Source organism: Parasteatoda tepidariorum, chromosome 3 (assembly GCF_043381705.1).
Source record: "Parasteatoda tepidariorum isolate YZ-2023 chromosome 3, CAS_Ptep_4.0, whole genome shotgun sequence".
NCBI lineage: Eukaryota > Metazoa > Arthropoda > Arachnida > Araneae > Theridiidae > Parasteatoda > Parasteatoda tepidariorum.
Window position 1 is genome coordinate 14,652,707 of NC_092206.1, and position 18,967 is coordinate 14,671,673.

An 18,967-nucleotide genomic window follows, 5' to 3' on the forward strand; every position below is an offset into this window, starting at 1 on the left:
TTATGTCAGGATATATTTTTAATATTACATTAAAAAAATATAAGAATATCGATAAATAATTAGTGAGATTTTAGGGTTGGTACCTGCGCCCAAAAAGAATATGGTTTTAACCATTCCGGAGCAAGCAACCATAACGCATTTCGCTCTTCTTTTTTTTTAAAAAACTGTTTGGAGCCTTAGCGACTGTTGAAACTAATATAGAAACCTTCTCAAATAACTTTATATTTTACAAAGTATTTCGTAAAAATGAGATTTTTTTCATTTTTTGACTGAATTATTTCCAAAGAAATGTTCTAGGTGAGCTTTTCATCAAGCTAAGGAAATAACTATCTTCACTTGTTAGAGGGCATGCATATAAGAATTCTGTCAAAAACATAAGGCATTATGAAATTAATCATAAAATAAAAAGAGTTAAAAAGGATAAGTTTTCATCAGTATTCGAACCAAGAACGCTTCCTAGACAGGCGAGTGCTCTGAACACTGTACCAATCCATTACGCAGGGTACAGGCTTATTAAATACTATAAAAATGTGTAATAACTGCTTTATTAAACTAAGACGTTACACAAGAAGATGGTGTTAGTTGGAAGATGGTTCACGAAGTGGTTATCAAAAATATAGAGCTAATTTTTAAGGATTGTCACGAACCGTCACAAAAACGAGAGTTTTATTTCTGAGAGGGTATTTTTATTAAAACATTTTACTATTCTACTTGTATGGAACGAACTAAATCACTAATCGAACTTTGATTTTAGTTATTAGTTTTAACAATTGTTTATTTTATTGTGATTAACTTAGGGGAGGGAAGAGTGTTTTGTAAGGGTATGTTTCTCTTCAAACCTTTCGCTTATATTTCCGATTAAAGGATTTTATAATTTATAATTTTATTCCACTTTCGTTTTGTTAAGCCTAGTTCGAATTCGTCTAAATATTTTTTATGTGCTAAGCGTATGTTTGATATACAAACTAATTTTGATTTTAGAAATTAGTGCACTGAGACAAAAAAGGATGGTAAAAACTAACAGAATATGGAAAAATTTATCGTGATTCTGGAACTATGGGAACACCAAAAAGCTCGGTAATTATAACAAAAGTGCATTGGTAATGACTTAGTTAATTAACAATAAAGCATGATTTTATTACTATTCTCTTTGGTACTAAAAGAGGTAAAATTTGATAATTTTTACCGAAAAGTTCAGTTCGATGACTTTTTGTTTGTTAGTTTATTTTATTTCCATGTTAGCTGTAAGCTAATATTTACCAAACTTTAAAAACCATAATGTGTATTCGCTTTTATATTTTGCTTATTAGTACACATATATATGCAGGCTTATGTGCTCCATTACATAAGTACGGCTAGTGCGTCTTTGTCAAGTAGAAGAACAGATCGCATAATTCAGATTTATATCCAGGGTTACGGTGGGTTTCAAACTCTCTACCTCCAAGCCAGAGAGCAGAGTGTATTTGAAAATATAGGAATGCTTGGACAAAGCTTAACTAAATCAGTAGCTTAACTGTTACACATTGGATCTATCATGACCTCTTATAATGGAAACGTTCAAGTAGTGTTTTTGAATTCTCTCACAATTCTGGAAGTACCTATTTATTTATATATATTTATTTATACTTACAAATAAATATACAGGCACTTGCGGAGTCGAAATATAGATAACAGCAAGATAGAGAATGACATTAAGAGCATAAATCCAGAGATAAGGTGGTATTCGAGCCCGGTACCTCTACGCAACAATACATTTTTCTAATGTCCTTTTCTAACTTGTGCTTTATGTTTTATAACTTGACTAGAGATTTTATTTTACTTTATTTTAATTTATAACAGTCATTGAACAACCGACCCGATTGTTTGGGTTTACGACCACGAACGTCAACTCCGTAGCCTTGTAATTTTGAACCCAATCGAGAAAATAAGGGAACTCCTGAATCTAATATTGAAAGAAATTTTGCCTTCGTGGAGAACTCTTTGATGGAACTAACCAGTATTTGCGTTACACGGAGAGAAAAACCACAAAACCCTATCATGGTTATCCAGACGGCAAGGGGACTCAAACCCATGATCCATCCATCCAGTATTTTAAGTCAGTACTGTTGCCGATATTATATATTAGGTCAGCACTGTAGTCGGGCAAGAACGATGCGGACTTCATATGGACCAGTCGATGCTGGGATTCGAACCCGGTTCACCTCATTGGAAGGCGAACGCTCTACCCCTTGAACCATCACGGTTCCTTGACTAGGGATTAAAATAAATCGTACTCTTTAACGGGGTTTTTGTTGTAACTCTGTCGGCAAAAATTCCTAACCACAACAAATGAAAACCCTTTCCCCCACGATAGATTTAAAATGAACCTGATAGACCACGATAGATTTAAAATGAAATACTGCATATACACGCTAGTTATTTAGTTGGCTGCCTGGATTGGACTCACAATCCCAAGGCGGTGCGACAAACGACTCAACCAACTGATTAAAGGAACGCTCCATTAATTTAGCATAAAGCTTAAAATTATACCATCTCTCATTAATTGATTAAAATGTAGTTTTCTTTGGTATAAACTACTGAGAAGTTTCTTTGTCATATTCAATGTACACTAAGTAAATATAGAAATCATTAAAATGCCTCAAATTACTGTTTTTCGTTGGTGGAACGTTATATTTGCCAAGGTAAGCGCTTAAAACTATTATATTGATTTGAGATGAAATAAATTTCTTAGAAAAACTTTAAGATCCGCGAAAAAAAGTAAATTTAAGTCCTAAGAAAATGAAACTTCGAGATTTATATTTTCGGAAACCTAACACCGCAGCCATGGAAACCTAGAATAGTTCCATTGAAATGAAGAATAATATGTTGCATAAACACTTTTTGAAGTAAACCGACCGCAAACTGCCCCGCGGTTGAGTTTCTTTCTTGGGTGAATATTTTATCTCCTTACCCATCATCTTTCATATGGATGAAATTAATAAATACCTCAACTGGAAAGTTAAGTTTTGACAAAAACTTCCAACAATTTCAATTGCCTTAAAGGCCATTCGTAAGAGTATCTTATATATTTTAATAAATATTCAATATTTCATCTACTAACATGAACTTACAAATAATTTTTCGCATACAATAATTTTTAAGCATATATGAAAATATTTATATTCTTGCAAGGTTCATAATGTTCGAATAAAAAACGATACTCTATGAAAAGTTTGTAATGTAATGGGTAGATTTTCAAGTACTGTAACATTATCTTTATATCATTATAGGAGCATACCGTATATATGCTCCTTACCGATGTAGTTTTTAAGTTACAAAATAGCAAAAAGAAGCGTACTTTCTCTGGAGATCTTTTTCCTATGGATTTGACTTTTGGCTTTTAAAATAATTGGGGTATTAAATAATACCCTTCCTACATGTAGCGAAAGGAATGGTGGTAATAATGTGGTGTCAGATTACAGATTAGCCCTCTCGGGTAGAATATGTACCCAGTTGTGGGGAATTAATTGACTTCATCAGTTGGGCTTAGTTGGTATGATGAAATTCAGGTTGCTTAAAAGTATAAGGTGAAAGCAGTTAATGAACGGTTTTTCTCACAGGTAACAGTTTAAATACAATTTTATTTATGGTTCATGGTATCATTAATTTTACCGTTATTACCATTAATTGCCATTTTATTCAATTCCATTTGGATTGATAATTAAATAAATTTTCATTTCTCCATTTTTTTTTCTGATTAATTTCTGGCAGTGTGCATTAACTATTAAGAATACTTATTCAGTTATGGTGCACCTATTTAACAACTCATTTAGTTTTATTGTAATCAATGGAATTTCATTTACTAGTGAGATCTTAAATAGTGAGTTATTGTAGTTATTTTTATAGTAATTTATTTAAAAAAAAATTCTCTGATCAAAACTTGTCCAGTAATGGACTGATCATAAAGACACCGTTCCCAGTAGAACAACGAAGTGAAGCATGACTGGTTGCTGTCAGTAAGCAGGTGGATGACCACTTTGATCAGCCTGCGTAGGGACCGAGGGTGCGCGGTATCAGTATTCGTTAAACTGTTCTACCGTAAGGTGCTCGACTTCGCGCGCAGATCGTTGGGCTACCAAAGCAGAGAAGTCATCCCTTCTGCAGAGGATAAAAATTGCGATTTCTGTCTTCGGATCATTCTCCAGAATGCTTCTCAGACCATCGCAAATAACCCATTCTACAGATCTAGCTCGACGTAACTTAAGTTCCTACCTGCCAACCTTTATTAAAATTATTTATATTTGTTGAGCTAATTCTTTTTATAATAATTGCTTAAATTGCATTTGAAGGCCTTTTAAAAATAAAGTATTTTATAACTCCTATTAAGCATTATCAAATTAAAATAATATTTCAATGACTATTCACAATATAAGTTACACTTATACATTACAGATCGTTTCATAGTGACTGTATAAAATATACATTTCTACATTTTGTAAAAATATTGACATTAGAAGTTACACATTATAATTTGAGTTAAAAATTTTCCAAACCATTTTTTAACATTGATCAATCACCTTTGATACTGTTTTGAGTAAAGAAAACCAGACCTTTTTGATAAGCGAATAGGAATTTTAGATTCATCCTTAAGAGGCAGGCTTTAGGTTATTATTCTTAAGAAGAAGGCTTTAGGTTATTATTCTTAAGAAGCAGGTTTTATTTTCTTAAATAAGAAGGTTTTATGTTATCATCCTTGATAAGCAATTTTGAGATTATGACCCTTAATAATCAGGCTTTTGGTTATTATCCTTGACTCTTTGACGTAGAATTTTTTATTAAACATATTTTTCATGCCTTTTTTAATATTTGTATAAATTTATGCCAAAATAAGTGAAAAATATTATATTTTGCATTAAATTAAATATAATTCATTTTATTAAATATTATTTTATTTAAATATTATATTTCATTCTTAAGAAACAGACTTTAGGTTATCATCCTTAATAGGCAGGTTTTAGGTTATTATCCTTAATAAGCAGGTTTTAAATTGTTTTCCTAAATAAGAAGGTTTCCTGTTATCCTCCTTGATAAACAGGTTTGAGATTTATGACCCTTAATGATCAGGTTTTGGATCATTATCCTTAACCCTTCGACTCAGAATTTTTTATTAAACATAATTTTCATTCTTTTTCCAATATTTTATATTAATTTAGGATAAATTGAGTGAAAAATATTATATTTAGCACTTTTATAATTTATGGCAATGCTTGAAACATTAGTATACATATTCTTTTACATTTTTTTAAAACTATTTCTTCAGAATTTAATATTTTAGTACAAATATGGTATCGAAATTATAACAGACCTTTGTCAGTAACTAATATGCTGTTTTTAATTAAAAAATACCAAAATATAATTTCGCTTGGAATAAAAGAGCCAGAAAAATATATAAAAAGGACATCGCGACATTTGCGACAAAGGGTTAATAAGAATGATTTTTATCACTCACTTTGATTTGACGTTCTTTGATCCAAGTCTCAAAACAATTCTTTATACGACTATTATAACAATTATAATAATTCAAATATTTATTTGTGATATTTAATATAGATAATATTGTTTTCTTTATTAAATACAAAACTGTTGGAAATTATGGAGTTGGATATTGTCACATTAAGGGGTATATAAGTACGTTATTTGCATAATTTAGTTACTACTGGCTTACCACTTGCATGGTTAAAAGTAAGAGTAAAAATATTTTGTAAGATTATTTATGAGGATATGAAAAGGAAAAGATGAGAGATACTGCAAAGCTTATTTTATGTATACTATTCTGTCAGGAATAAAGAAAATTGACACGACTTTAAAATTGGAAAATAAAATTTGCATATTTAGAAATTTTGCAATAGCGCAGGACATAAGGTATATTATATAGATCCTAGAAGATACTAGAAAATACAACTTTTCAAATGGCATTCCTGAGACACCTTTCTTTTGAAGTTTACTTCAGGTTATCTTCCTTTTCGAGAAAATTAGAGTGAGACATTTTCGATAAATAAAAAAAGACAAAAACTAAAAATAAAATTTTTCATAAAAATTGAAACTTGTATATTTTTGTAAAAATAAAGTTATACAGGATAATCTGCAATGACCATTCTTATTGTACATATTTAGAATCCTTGTTAAGAACGAAATCAGCACGGCACGAATATTTGAAGTCGAATATTCAAATATTCGTACCGTGCAATCAACACTTATACCGTGCAATCAACTCTTATACCGTGCAATCAACACTTATACCGTGCAATCAACACTTATACCGTACAATCAACACTTATACCGTGAAATCAACACTTATACAGTGCAATCAACACTTATACCGTGCAATCAACACTTATATCGTGCAATCAACACTTATACCGTGAAATCAACACTTATACCGTGCAATCAACACTTATACCGTGTAATCGAAAGCGAAAAGGAAACAAAATCTCTACCAAATCTGTCGCAACACTCCTGAGAAAGACGGCATTAAAATCATTGAAAGTAATTTGCTTTCTTCCGATAGGATAAGGCGTTTCTCATTATCTAATTACAACTCACATTTATTTCATTTAGAAATCAAGCAGGTTCTGGTGTTCTTAGTACCGGTTTTCTCAATAGTGATTTATCAGATTCCGATAATATTTTTGTTCCTCTCGCATGAATATTTATTTGTGATTCTTATTTTGTATACTTTTTTTTACTTCTATTTTAGCATGAATCTAAAAATACATTTTAAGTGGTGTCGGTAGTGCAAATATCAATAATGCTAAAACTGACTTTTACGATAGACCTTTTTTCAGCATCTGAACAAGATATAGCTGCTGTTTTATTTAACAGAATATTTACGTATACATGCCTACACTGTGATAACTGGCAATACATATCTTCGGCAGAATTTTTTAAAGAAAATTATGACCTAAGAGCGTTTAATTTTTTTTAAAAATTTAATTATATTTAAGCAAACATTTTTCATAGCTAATACAGTAACTCTAAAGTATTATCACAACATACAACTGATATAGTCTCATATATGTCTACAAAATTTCAAAACGATATCATAAGTAATTTCTAATGAAATGTCAAAAAAGGTCAGTTTTAGCATTATTGATATATGTTCCACTGACTCCCCTTAAAGACGAAACATATTGAATGTTTCTATTTATAATGCGCTCATAAAAATTTTTTTGAAAGAAAAGAGATTTTCTCATGACAATTCCCGCAGTGATTTTTATTAAACAATCTAAACTGTTTAAATAGTTTAAACTTACTATTTCTTTTTCAAGTCAAGAGCAAAATATCAGCATAATATACTTTAATAATGAAATTTATGTAGATAAAAGTAATAATGGAGATATAGCTGTAATTTTTTTAAGTCACGAATTTTAAAAAAAGTATTTTCATTTCTACAAATAAAATATGTTTTTTAAGCAAACTTAATTTACTCAGAAGTCATTTTCGAAATGACGAAACATTTTTCTTCGAAAAATTAAACGCATTATAAATCTGCCCACTCGCATTTTTAATGAAAAGTTCATAAACAGTTATTCAAAGATATAAATTCCAAATAAGACCAAAAAAGGAGTAAAAGTTTTCGCCAACATGAAAGTACTTTTCAGGTACTTGGCTTAATGTTTATACTTTTTTTTAGCGGATGTTGGGAGTTTGAAATATAACTGCATTAAAAGAGCTTTTATAAGTGGAGCGGGTCTGATCATTTTCCCAGTGAACCAATTTAATGAGGTGTTATTTTTCTTGGCGAGATAGCTTTTAGAGACACTTTTGTACCATGCATCATTTATAACATAGAGTCTACGATGGTAGATAGGCTGAGTAAGTGCATAGTTTTCTGTTTTAATTTGAGATAGAGGGAAGTTTCAGTTAAATTTTTCCTAGTTTAAATTGGTTATTTAAATTAAAACTGTTTTAAGACTTGTTTGAGCTTTCGATAACATCATACTTGATAAAACAGAACTAATAGTATATATGAATAAATAGGTTAAACTTATCAATGCCTGCCTTTTATTGGTTCTTATTAAAAAGGGTACAATAAACTGGCGAAAATGATTCAAAAAATAAATTGGTTATTTTAATTAAAACTGTTTTTAGACTTGTTCGAGCTTTTGTTAGAATCCTGCCTGACTATCTGGAACTTATTATCCTACATTATTCCTAGTTTAAATTGGTTGTTTAAATTAAAATTGTTTTAAGACTTGTTTAAACTTTCGATATTATCGTACTTGACAAAACAGAACTGATGGTATATATCAGGGGTGGCCAAGCTCCTTGATAGTCGAGCCATTTTTCAAAATTTAAAATTTTCCGCGAGCCGCAATTAAATACGTACTAGGGGGCTCCGCCTCCTGCTCGCTACGCTCGCCAACCCCCAGAACTGCTTCGCAGTTCCATTGCATATTGCTTCGCAATCTTATAAAAACATTTTAACAAATTTAAATTTTAAAATAAAAATGCCAGATATTGAAATCAATTACTTAATGAAATTTATACACTTCTCTGCCCCCTTCACAATTTGATTATCTTTTCTTCATGTAGCTGAGAAATTTGGAGCTGTAGCAGAGAATATATCTCAATAAGAAATGCTTTCCCGTTTAGAATTCCGCCATTCATTTCTCTGACGTCTGCCAGAGATATTTCGACGCCTGANATCCTATATTATTCCTAGTTTAAATTGGTTGTTTAAATTAAAATTGTTTTAAGACTTGTTTGAGCTTTCGATAACATCATACTTGACAAAACAGAAATAATAGTATATATGAATAAATAGGTTAAACTTATCAATGCCTGCCTTTTATTGGTTCTTATTAAAAAGGGTACAATAAACTGGCGAAAATAATTCGAAAAATAAATTGGTTATTTTAATTAAAACTGTTTTTAGACTTGTTTGAGCTTTCGTTAATATCCTGCCTGACTATCTGGAACTTATTATCCTATATTATTCCTAGTTTAAATTGGTTCTTTAAATTAAAATTGTTTTAAGACTTGTTTAAGCTTTCGATAATATCATACTTGACAAAACAGAACTGATGGTATATATCAGGGGTGGCCAAGCTCCTTGATAGTCGAGCCATTTTTCAAAATTGAAAATTTTCCGCGAGCCGCAATTAAATACGTATTCAAAAGGTATACTAAAAAGGTCTTAAAATTTTTTTTTACATGAATTATATTTATTGAGAACATATAAGCAAAAGTACAAAATATGTGTATTGAATTTAAATATTAAAAATTAAACATATTTATTTTACTTGATATTTCTTTAAAATTTGGTGAATAATTGGTGACAGCACTTCTCAGTAATTCTTTCAGATGCTAGTTAGTTAATACTAATCGGATTTTGGATTTCACGAATTTCAAAGTGGAATAAAATGATTCACATAAGTACGTTGTTCAGAATATTGAAAAAATTCTACAATCAGCCTTTTTTTAATTCAGGATACTTCTATTCTGGTTCAAATTTCCAAAATTCAGTAATCGACGTCGACTTGTATTTTAATTGTAAAGCTTGATCTTCTTGCATCTCTATTAATTCTAATTCTCCAGATGCTTTTTCTGTCATAATTATATTGGAAATGAAAAACTCACCATGAATTGAACAACGTTGCACTTAGTCTTTCATATTTGTTCTCAGTAATTTAAAAGACATTTTGAAATACATACGGAGCAATAATAGCTTTTTAAAATATAATATCACAAAAATTGAAAGGGAACTATGGTACATTTATCGTACAATATACGCAAATAATTCATCAAAGAGCCACATGAGGCTCTCTAGTCGCAGGTTGGCCACCTCTGGTATATATAAATAAATGGGTAAAACTGATCAATGCCAGCCTTTTATTAGTTCTTATAAAAAACGGTAAAATAAACTGGCGAAAATTATTCGAAAAATAAATTGGCCATTTTAACTGAAATTGCTTTTGTACTTGTTTGAGCTTTCGCTAATATCCTGCTTGACAATCTAAAACTAAATTATTCATAAATAAATTAGTTAAACTCATCAATAACCACATTTTACTAGTTCTTATTAAAAAGGGTTTTAAAAATATATTATAAACTGTTGAAAATTGTCTGAAAACGAAAATTCGTCGTTTTTGTTAAAATAATTTTAAGTCTTGTTTGAGCTTTCAAAAATATCATGTTTCAGAATCCAGAACTAAATTATACATGAATAAAGGAGTAATAAATAGCGGAAAATGAATATTTTGTTAAAATTATTTTTTATTTCCGTTTACATTATTTTCATCAGAAATATTCAGAAACATAATGATGCTTATAAGAAATTCGAATTATGTAGATCACCCAGATGATTTTCGAAATTCAGTTCAAAAATATTTATTCATTTCAAATGGGTTATAGCTAAATTGTTCTAGCAAGGAATATAGGGATGTCATGAATTCATACAGGTGTCACCAGACAGCAGATAGTCATAATCATTAATTAAAATGTTGTCTGCTTAAAAAGAAGAAAAAAATATGAAAAAAATTAAATGAAAAATATATTTAATAAACTTATATAAATTTAAAAGTAATGAAAAAAAATGGAAGAAAAAAAGTTTATAAGAAGATGTACAAGGACTAGAGATATATTAAGCAAAAAATTCCCTTAGAAAAATTATGGCAACTACCAGGTTCGAACCGGCGACTTCCTGAAAGAAAGAAGTATGGGCGTTCGCGTTGAGCAACTTGGAACCATGACGCATGCTTCTTCTTCGTGTTTGCAATTTTCTGATTATAATGCTTTTTTTTTGGTGACAAGGAGTGTGTGGGTCAGATACCATTCAAGTGGCCTAAAAAATAAATAACATGTTAGTGCTATAAGATTAAAAATTGTTTGATATCAAGATTTTATTTTACACTTGGTGCTATTTCCCTGTCAGCTGTAAGTTTCATTTTGCTATCTCAAATTTAAACTTCAGAAAATAGAAATTATAGTTGACGTAACTGAAAATAATTTTATCTAACTATTACAAATACAGTTATCATCATTTTAAATGAACCGTACTAGAAAGCATAATAAATAGATTATACCATTCCATTTAGTAGAAGGAATTGCCATCAGAGCTCATCAGAAGTTGCCAAATAGGTAGTAAAATTATCGTGATTTTTAAAGCTTGGCGTAGAAACCATTTTTTAAAAATTTGCATTTTAGTGTTGTATTTTTACTAAATTGTGGGCAAAAAAAAACTGCAGCGAGAAAAACTTACTACTCTGGAGTTACCATGTTCTTCAGTAAAATGGCCGGTAATGGAGGTTGGTCGTTTTGAGGGGTTGCCTGCATTGACTTCAAAATATTACCGAAGGTATATGATTTTTCGCAAATGATTTTAATTTTAGTCAGTGTCATTTTCATGGTGCAGAAATGCCTCTTACGTTGGCGTCATGAAAACAAGATCGATAAATATAATTTAGCGTCAATAGAAATGATCCTTACTGATATAATTCTGTATGAAAACAAATTTATGAAGTGTCTTTTTTAACTAAATAAACAATTATGTTTTTCGTTTAATCTTTCATTTAATTTTATGTCATATAAATTAGTTAGCTTTAAAGGAGGTTTGCTTGTTTGAGATGCTTAGTTTTTTTCTTAAATAACTTTTTTTCTTCTTCTCTGAAATGACTTTATGTTTGTTTTAACTTTTAACTCTAAAAATAAATCATTAATAGCGTTGTCTTTACTTCACTTTGAAGTTGGAGGTTGTATATCTCTTTCAGAGATCGTAAACAAATTCTTAAAATAAAAGTCTCACACAAATATTTTGAACACATCAACTTATTTGTTTCATTAATAATTTTTGTTTCGTTATTTTGTCGTGTTTCCTTATTTGACCTTTTTCGCATTTGGTGTTGAGGTTTTGCCCGGTCACTTTAGGAGGTTTTAATGGTCTCTCCTAAAGATTTTCTTCAATATAATCTATGGAAAAAGTTCCGTGCCTCCCTAAAATGGCTGTAAAGTGGAGGTGGTCGCATCATAGAGGTGGTCTTTTCTGGAGGTTTCAATGTATTTTAAAAACAAACATTTCCAATAAATCATTATTATTAAGATCGGAATAATCATCAAATAACTATTTTATGTACTATAAATTCTATTGCTTATAATCAGAATGAATTCTCGTTTTTATTACAAATGTTTTTACCTTGCAAATATGTTTTTTCCCCTCTATATTTACAATCCAGTGTATTAATGATTTTTAGACATAAATATCTCATTACAAAGTACTTTTGGTCTAGTTTTGATACTAAAAACATCTTATTTTATTGATTATTTTATTGCTATATTTTATAGCACACTGAAAAAAAAAGTATGGTCAAACCTGCCAGAATATGGTAAAATTAACCGTGTTTCTGGCTTTATGGGAACTCTTAAATGCTCGGTAATTTTTTTATTTATCGAAACGCCTTAGCATTTATTTTGATAAAATTAACAATAAAACACTGTTTTATATTGTGTTATAAAATTTGATGATTTTATTATGATAGCTTGGAAAGCGGCGTAAAAACTTTTCGTTCGGTTAAATATATTTTTCAGTTTGTATTTATTACTAAATGTGTTACAATAAGAACAATAATTTGGAAAACTAGAATTTTCAGTAAACAGTTAACATAAACTCAAATAAATGGTTTAAATACCATATACTTTGGTTTAATAAGCCAGAATAATGATTTTTTTTAATTAAAAATGCCATGACTAAACAATACGATAATTTTATCACCATGTTTTTCTCCCTGTATTTAGTAAATCCTCAACCAAAATGAAACTTAGTGCAAGAGCAACTGAACTACACAAAATTCTATATAAAGAGATATCCTATCAACCTTATAATACTGTCATCATGCCATCAATTTTAATTTATTTTATGATCTTCAAAAATATTTACATAAACAACCACACTTCATAAAAAGAATACCAATAAAATTTGTCATTATTACGAAAAAAAGCAAAACATGTAGCATTGCTGATCTCAATATCGTAAAGATTTATGATCATTCGAAATTCCAAAAGATAACGTTTCAAGGAATTACTCGGATTTCTTACGAATATCCAAACATTGGTATAGCACTCACAAAGATTTAAGATAGTAAAACGTAAAATCAAAATGAAACTACTAAAAAACTGAAATCCGATTACAGAGAGAAGAGCATATTTGGCATTCATGACAATTTTATATTTTGTACTTTCAACTTTTGGCGATATTCTAAATGCGTAAGGAAAGAAAAAAATCAGCAACAATAATTCATGATATTTTCCCATGAATATAAAACGTACATTGATTTTTTTATTAACTTTTAAACAAGAATCCATTCGTAACGAAAAAAAGTACGATACTTGCCTACGAAGGAAAAAGAATTTAATTTCCTTTTGGGATAAAAAGCAATGAGACTTGAAATTTCTTGCCTTGGATACAGCATTTATTACTTCACTTTGCGTGTAATGCATTTTGATTTATTCTTGCAGTACTTAAAAATTGAAGAAAAAAAATGTTCGAAAATATGTTTTGAAATGGATTATTTTTTTCTGTTAAAAGATTGGTTTAATATATCTTTCATGACCCTTTTTATCGAAAATAGCAAAAACATTTTAGAGTTTTCCTCAAAGGACTGAATTTTTTCAATTTAGTTCATTCGTACCATTTCTATTTAAGTCTAGTAATTTAAGTTTAAATATCCGAAACCAAAGTGAAAGTTAAAAAAAAAAAACGATTTGTAATGAAAAACCAGAATTTATGAATAAGTACTTAAATATCTGTAAATGAATAAAAATATTAGATGCAACTCAAGTTCAAACATTTTAAAATTGATATGTATTTAGTCGTTTGTAATTTCGGTCATCAAAAATACAAATTATTTTTAAGCTCAAAATAAAATCTAAATTAATACTCAACTCGACCTTTAAAATTCATTGAAGGGCGAGTTGACAATAAGCACTTCTAATTTTACTTTATTTTTAAGTGTATATATAAATGATATGTCATGAGTTAGATCTCATCCATTCTCGTATAATTATTTTTTGTACGGGAAGTTCACAGGATGCACAGTTTTCCGATTCCATCTTACTCACTAGATGGCAGCACTCGTTTCTTTATTTATTTTTGCGTACTAGATAGTAACATTACACCAGAACTGTGCCTCATTTCAGATAACTACTCTGGGTGTCACAAATCAGTAACTTATGGAGATCACTTGACTACAAAGTTATGAAATTCAATTATTTCATTCACTTTCTTTAATGCAGGAGTAATGTATAGCGACTAGAAATTTATCCATGTAAACTGTTTAACAAATTGCGAATCGATGAGTAATTCTACTCTCTCTAGCTCTCTAGATATTATATTTTTGACGCAGTTGACGCTATACTGATGAAATAGTTTGTCTTGAATGAATTAGTCTATATGGCGAATGAATTAGTCTATATGGCGAATGAATTAGTTTGACAGAGTTACCTAAAATTCCTTTAAAAATTATTAATATGAAAATTGAACAAAGAGGGGGTATATGCAGTGTTATAAAAGCTATTCAATCATTATATGAACAACATTAGTAATTATTGAAGAATAAAATAAATGTAAACTTTNTAAAATTCCTTTAAAAATTATTAATATGAAAATTGAACAAAGAGGAGGTATATGCAGTGTTATAAAAGCTATTCAATCATTATATGAACAACATTAGTAATTTTTGAAGCATATTTTTTTAATAATAAAATAAATGTAAACTTTAACGATATTATTTTCGTTTCAAGATAGTCTGACATGTCTAACACTAAAAACTCTATATTTCAATTTATTACTTTTTGAAATCTACAAGAATATTTTTAAAATCCACACTGGTAGCAAAATTTTCGTCATTAGTCTACATCACTATTTTCATAAACCGAGGTTAGTAAAAGAAATAAAAACTGAACTTTTCTGCAATGAAAAAATAAAAATCATAATATCTGGAAATAAAGAGGGTGTAATTAACCAGCAAATAAAACCTTCAATTTATTATAAATTCAGTCTTCTGAAATTTTACTCATTTAATTTCTACCTTTGAATATCAACTCAGCTTAATTTATTATTATTATTTTTTTCTTTCTACAATAAAAGAGCAGAGCTTTTTTTTTTCCTGAAAAGGAATTCAACGGATGTTCCGGTTATTTTAAAATAACTGGAAATCTCCTTTCCGAAAGTATTTCTTCACAGCCCTTTTGCTTGCAGAACTGCCCAATCTTATATGTCTGTTTATTCTATATGCATTGGCAGTTCTTTCTTTCAAAATATAAAAAAGAAAGTTTTTTTCTGAGAAAGCGGATGACGTTCAATAGACAAGAAAAATATTCAAGATTTGGAACAGGAACTAACTTTGACTGGAAAAAAAAAGTATTTTTACTCGAATGAATGAAGTAATCGGTGTGTAAAAAAAGGAAAAGTTCTTTTTTTATGTGTTCATTCAAGAGTAATGTAATTTAAAATAATAAACAGGACATGTGGATGATGCATCTTTTAATGCATGATATTTACAGTTTTTATTTTGTTTTAACAAAGCACTGCAATAAAAGAAGGAAAAATAAGTAAATAAAACAGCTAGTATATAAACTATCAATTGCATTAAAAACAATTTTTTTAATGATTTATTGCAGTGTTAGTGTTTTTTAAATTGTGGGTCATAGCCAAATTGGATTCACGAGACAAAAAGTTTAGCAATTTCGATACTTCTTTAACAAAATTATAATAGTTTTATAATTACCTAATATTTTCACTCAAATACTTTATACATAAATAAAGAAAGAAAAAAAACTGAAAAACATTTCAACGCATTGTTATAATTGTATTATATTTTCAGTTTGTTTTTTAATTAAAATTTTCATATTGTTCGATGCTTTAAAATTAAAAATTTAAGCCCCAAAACTGCGATTGTAGTACAGTGCAGTTACAGTACAAATGAGGAAACTGATAATTTCCCTCAAGCGTTTGTTGGATATGTGCTAAGTTTATAGGGTACCCCAATTTTTTTCTTAAATATTAGTGGGTTCGGACACCAAAAAGCTTAAGAGTCTCAGAAACCCTGATCTACAAATTCGTTTCAATTAGAAATTTCAATTACCCTTGAAACGGAAACTCTCACCATATTTGATAAAATGCAGAGTGTAAAATGAATATAAACTTTTGATTTTATGATGGGATTTCCATGCTTTAAGAAGCTATCTATGAGGTGACGACACTTTAAATTACAAAATCAGATAAAAAAAACGAAAATCTCTGAAAGAACATAACTTTTTTTTAACGAATTTTTATCCGTGAATCATCATATCACCTAGAACGCAGCCCCCTTTTTAGGGCTCTATCAGCTGCCTGATAGGAATGCCACATAATTTTGATATGATGACGTGGACAGCGCCTGAGATGGTACCCCTTTCTTCTGACTTTCACACATCTCAACCAACGAGAGGACTTCCAGTTAAGACAGTTTGAACCTATACCTAGATTTGGGCGAATGCATACTGGTTGTTTATTCGCCTGCTAAGAACGAACTCACAACCCTCAGTTGTCCAGGCAGTGGTGTGAGGGACTCCTTAAACGAGTGCACCATCGGAGCACAACATTAAAAAATTACTTAGAGTTCTGATTCAAGAAAATTCATGATTTTTTAATCTCAAAATATGGGCGGGGGGAGTCGCACTTTGGAAAATCTACCAATCCACTACCATCCAATGGACTACCAATAGTCAAGCTTGGAGATCGGTCAAAAGTTTGAACCTCTCATCCTTTATTTCACATTTTGTGCATCTCTGTATCATTTATGAGAATCAAAAAATTTTGGTTACAACCTTGAAGCTCTTTTATCCAAAGAAATTCATTTTGCAAAATTTGAGATGGGACTTGCAAAAAATTTTTTTTAGCATCCTCACAAGAGACAAGTCTATGAGACATAAAAATTAAAAATATGACTGTGGAGATTTCTTAGACTATTAATGGATCAATTTCGTTCGAATTATGGATTTCTTCCTTTAAAAATATAAAATTAAAAACTATGAAAACATTAAGTAATAAATAATTGTAAAAATTATGAATTGTATAAACGTCTTTGGATAAACGAGTTTTATGATTGCATGCAATTTGTTTTCCTTCCCTTTCCTTGAGATATACGGAAACACGTAAAATTGATTTAACATTAATAGGTATGGACATAAAAACAGATATTTTTAATAACATTAATAAGAATTCTAAATAATTCATTTGTTTATAGAAGCGTTTTTCGTATAAGAAATCAAAAATTTTACTTTTGCAGAATTTGATTCTAATGATTTTTTAATACATAAATACCCCAACTATGTAATTAAAACTCAAATAATAATGCAAGTTTATCTTCTGAGCTCTGTACTACATATATATATATGGTTCAAGTAAACTTCTCGATTCAGATAGACGATATAGAAATTCACAAGAATATTGGTGCATCAAACTCGTTCAACATTTCACAGAAATCAAATTTCAGTAGGAATCGAACCTTATCTCGAAAATCTGCAACAAATGTGAAAGTCGCTTGCATTAAATATTGATGAAACTTGGAATGGAATCGATCTTCCAGCTTTTTCCTGGATTTCTAAAGTTATTTAAATTATTTTATATACAGAATAGATAATTTATTTCATATGTAGAATACAAATTTAAAATTGAAATGCATTCTTAAGAAATCAGCATTTTTCTGCAAATCCAACTAAATTTTCACTTTATATCTGTACTTAAGTATGAAAAAAGGAGAACTTTTCCAGGAAATATATTTTGTTTTTGCTTTCAAATATTGTAGCTAATTAAATCGTTTTGTTGAGCATTAATAAGGATGAACTTTATCACATTATTACTTCCGAATATAAGAAGAACTTGCATAGTAATAGACGCGTCATATTTATTTTCTGTCAAATGTGGAGTAATTATTTCAGAAAAGTACCACACATTTTTTTTTCTTTCTAAAAAGTATCAATTCTATTACAAAGTAAAGTAAACAACTGCACTATAGTCTAGTCTAGTCTAGTCTAGTCTAGACTAGTCTAGTCTAGTCTAGTCTAGTATAGTCTAGTATAGTCTAGTATAGTATAGTACAGTATAGTACAGTACATTATAGTATAATAAAATGACATGTATAGTATGGTATAGTGTCTCGGAACACATTTTACAGATTTATGTTTTTGCCGACCAAGTGACCGCATGGTTAACGTGCCTGGCTGCGGAGCCGATGGTTGCGGGTTCGAATCCCGCTGAGGGCATGGGTGTTTCTTTCTCTCTTTCTGTGTTCCATGTCCTTTCTTCTGTGTAATTGTGTGAATGTGACCCGCCCTATAAACGGGTTTGTGGCTGTGTGACGTGGGCGACGCTGCTCCACCACCGTGGCTTGGCCATAGGTGCTCACTGGGAAACGAGAAGAGAGTAGCAGTTCTGGAATTTCTGAGGCCAATGGGAAATAGACCCAAGTGCCCGCCATTAACCAAAAAGGAAAAAAAAAAGATTTATGTTTTTTAACAGAAGCATGCTCTATAACTTTAAAAAGTTATGTGTTAAAGTTATATCTTAAGTTATATCTAATATATATAAACTTTACTTGCAGAAACAAGCTACTTGAAGTTCATTAACTTAAATCTTTAGCTTTTAAATGTTATAATCCTTAGAATTAGGAAAAAAGAAACAAATTTTTTTTTCACTTTTCATGGAATGACTCTAATGATGAAAAGTTTAAGAGTATCAAATTGATTTTGCCACAACACGGATCTTCTTCTTGAAAGAATCTTGAAATCGTTAGCCATTTTGAAACAGTAACTACATCATAATGACAAATCTTAACGATGAAAATTCTGAGAATTGAATGGAACATAAAATAAAGGTTCTACTTGAAAAAAATTGGCAAATCACGATCCTTTTTGTAACCAGTATTCATTTAACATGAAAAGTTTTCTTAGC

General features: G+C 29.8%; 1 protein-coding gene across 2 annotated transcripts in view; it reads left to right on the forward strand.

The window, feature by feature from the left end:
- LOC107440852 (adenosine receptor A3-like) overlaps positions 1-18,967 on the forward strand; it is a 273,931-nt gene that overhangs the window by 66,007 nt on the left and 188,957 nt on the right. The window lies entirely within an intron of this gene.